Below are 3695 nucleotides of genomic sequence, written 5' to 3'. Positions count from 1 at the left end.
CTCTTCCCCCCCCGGCTCCCCGCCCCGCCCCGCCCCCGGCCCCCGCACCCGCCCGCCAAGGCCTCCCGCCCCTCTGCCTTCTCCCTCTTAAAGACACAGGGAGGCTCCTCCTCTTTCTCCTCCTCCTTTCATTCATTCATTCCATCGTATCTGCTGAACGCTTACCGCCTGCCGAGCTCCGGACTTAGCGCTGGGAAAGTACAATAGAGCAATAGAGACGGTCCCTGCCCACGAGGGGCTCACGGGCAGAAGGGGGGGAGGCGGGCATCGATACCAGTCAACGGGCGGCAGGAGCATCGTTATAAAGAAATAGAATTGGAGCTGTCTGCACATCGTTAAGAAAAGGAAATGGAATTATAAATATGCACATCATTTAGACAAGTGCTGGGGGGAGGGGAGGGGGGTAGAGCAGAGGGAGGAGAGGAAAAGGGGGTTTAGGGAAGGCCTCCCCTCCTGCCCCTCCTCCTCCTCCACTTCGTCCACCTTCTCCTCCTCCTCCCTCTCTTCTCCTCCACCTCCTCCTCCTCCTCTCTTCCTCTTCTCCTTCTCCGCCTCCTCTTCCTCCTAATAATTATTTTTATGGTATTTGTTAAGCCCTTACTATGTGCCAAGCACCGTTCTAAGCCCTGGGATAGATGCAAGGTAATCAGGTTGTCCCACATGGGGCTCACAGTCTTCATCCCCCTTTTACAGATGAGGTAACTGAGGCACAGAGAAGTTAGGCCCCAAGTCACACAGCTGATAAGTGGCGGAGCCGGGATAATAATAATGTTGGTATTTGTTAAGCGCTTACTATGTGCAGAGCACTGTTCTAAGCGCTGGGGTAGACACAGGGGAATCAGGTTGTCCCACGTGGGGCTCACAGTCTTCATCCCCATTTTACAGATGAGGTCACTGAGGCACAGAGAAGTGAAGTAACTTGCCCACAGTCACACAGCTGACAAGTGGCAGAGCTGGGATTCAAACTCATGACCTCTGACTCCCAAGCCCGGGCTCTTTCCACTGAGCCACAGGATTAGAACCCATGACCTCTGACTCCCAAGCCCGGGCTCTTTCCACTAAGTCACACTGCTTCTCTCCTCCTCCTCCTCCTCCTCCTCCTCCTTCTCCTCCTCCTCCTCCTCCTCCCTCCCCACCTTCAATCAGCCACCAAAGACAGACCACGACCAGCTCGGACTCCCCAGCTCCGAAATGCTTCTCAATCAATTGTATTTATGGAGTGCTAACTGCACGCAGAGCACTGGACTAAGTACTTGGAAGTGTACAACAGAGCTACATTCCCTGCCCTCAACGAGTGTACAGTCTAGAAGGTGCCAGCATGGTGGAAAACTAGCAGGAAACCCCTAAAGAGATGGGAAAGTGGGATGCCTATGAGTGTGGCTCCAACTCCGGATTCTAGGCTCCGGGCTTTCTGTTCCACCGTCCGAGTGGACATATTATTACTACTAATAATAATGGTATTCGTTAAGCACTTACTAAGTGCTAAGCACTGTTCTAAACACTGGGGTGGATACAGGTAGAGTTGGACACAGTACCTGTCCCATGTGGGGCTCTTGGTCTCAATCCCCATTTTATAGATGAGGTAATTAAGGCCCAGGGAAGTGAAGTGACTTGCCCAAGGTCACTCAGCAGCCAAGTGGCGGAGCCGGGATGAGAACCCAGGATCACCAGGGTTCTGCCTCACTGTTTCTGTTAGTCTTCCCGACCATCAGCTCGGGATTTGGGAGTGCTGCTGCTAACACCTCCTCCTTCAGGCAACCTCTTTTCTCCGTTCCCCGCTTGGTTTTCCTACCGTTTTTCTTGTTTTCCCAGGGAGACCAGACTCGAGAGATATGTCACCCAGGAAATTGTGCCCGGGTTGCGGTCAAATAGACATCTTCCAACCTGCATCACAGATCATCGGGGCAAAGGTCCGGAGAGTTCAGGTGAGGCCCGCAGAATCCTGACCTCCAAAGATCCCCCCCACCCCGGTCCCCAGAGCCCCTAGCAGCGTGGCCTTTTGGCTAGAGCTCCGGCCTGGGAGGCAGAAGGACCTGGGTTCTAACCCCACCTCTGCCTCTCCGCCTCTATCCCGGCAAGTCACTTCACTATGCCTCAGTCACCTCATCTGTAAAATGGGGATTCAAAGTGTGAGCTCCATAGGGGTCAGAGATTGGGTCTAACCTGATTAACTTGCATCTACCCCAGTGCTTAGGACAGTGCTGGGCACATAGTAAGCGGCTTAACAAGTACCGTAATTATTATTATTAGCCTGAGGCCACACCATTCCCTGGCCTCACGGCCTAACCGGTGCCCTCTGTGCCCTGCGGCACTGGGGTAGACTGGGGGAGAGTGGGGCTTCTGACCAGTTTCCACCTGGTGCCAGGCTCCCCTTTCCATTGCCGCCAAATAGAGTACAGACCAGATCCTACCGGCCCCCTTGGGGGTTGCTGAGTCCCTAATTTGAGCTGTGGGGCGTGAGGGAGGGTCTTCCCTCTGCTGCAGGTTCAGAGACCCCCTCCTGAGCCCAGGGAACAGCTCAGCTCCCTGGGGTCTCCAGGGGACAGGGAGATCCTCAGCCGATGAGGGGTCAAAGAGGGGTCTGAAACATTCTCCCTTGGGGGCATCTCCCAGTCCTCTTCTGGGTTTCGATCTCGGAAGGCGTTAACCAGGGGGTCTGTTTGGGGGAGCGGAGGAAGTGTGAGACTCTTTCCGAACAGCCGGGTGATGGTGGTGCCGGGGTGGTGGCGGGTCTTCCCTTTGGTTGGGCACGATCCAAGGCCTCATCCTGGCTGCCTTGATGAGCAGGAGATAAGCCCTGGTCCATGGTACGAATTGGGAAACAACGGGCCAAGGTTAAAGAGTCCAAGCTTGTCTGGCAAAGAGATGGCGTCGGCAGGGCAGGGTTGAGTGGCCCCGCTGCTTCTTCGTCTGTGTACCTCGGGGCAGGTCTAAAATGCAAAATGGGAAAAGGCTTCGTTGTGGCCATCTTTGGCTCCCCTCCCTTCTGCCCCTTCCCTCTCTCCTCCTCCCTCCCCTCCCATTATGGCCTAAGGGTGAATCCAACCCTCCTTGGACTTTGCATTTCTCTGTGGCAATGTGTGGCTATTCCTCAGATTGACTCCAAAGATGGGATTTGCGGATGACAGCGCGGTCGTTCTGCCCCGGTCACTGGTGTCTCACAGGACTCTGTCAGGTGGCCACAAGGCCGCTCTGGGTTTCGGTCTCTTTCTCTGTCTAGCCTGTTCCCGCCCCACCTATCCTACTCCAAGAGGGAGTAGAGGAGCAGCGTGACCTAGTGGATAAAGCCCTGGTGTGGGTCCAGTGCGGGAGAATCATTAATAGTAACTGTGGTATGTGGTAAGCACTTACTATGTGCCAAGCAATGTACTAAGCACCGGAGTGGGCACAGGTTAATCAGGTTGGACACAGTCCCTGGCCCAACTAAGGATCACAGTCCTAAGGAGGGAGAACAGGGGTTTAACCTCTGTTTTACCCGTGAGGAAACTGAAGTACCGAGAGGTTAAGTGACCTGGCTAGGGCCACCCTGCAGATAACAGGTGGAGCCAGAATTAGAGTCCGGGTCCTCTGACACACCCTCTGCCCTCTCAAAGGTCACCAATGATCTCCTTCTTGCCAGATCCAATGGCCTCTGGCCTATCCTAATCCTCCTCGACCTCTCAGCTGCCTTCGACACTGACGATTACCCCCCTTCT

Source organism: Ornithorhynchus anatinus, chromosome 16 (assembly GCF_004115215.2).
Source record: "Ornithorhynchus anatinus isolate Pmale09 chromosome 16, mOrnAna1.pri.v4, whole genome shotgun sequence".
NCBI classification, from domain to species: Eukaryota; Metazoa; Chordata; class Mammalia; order Monotremata; family Ornithorhynchidae; genus Ornithorhynchus; species Ornithorhynchus anatinus.
Note: the sequence above shows the minus strand (reverse complement) of the source record.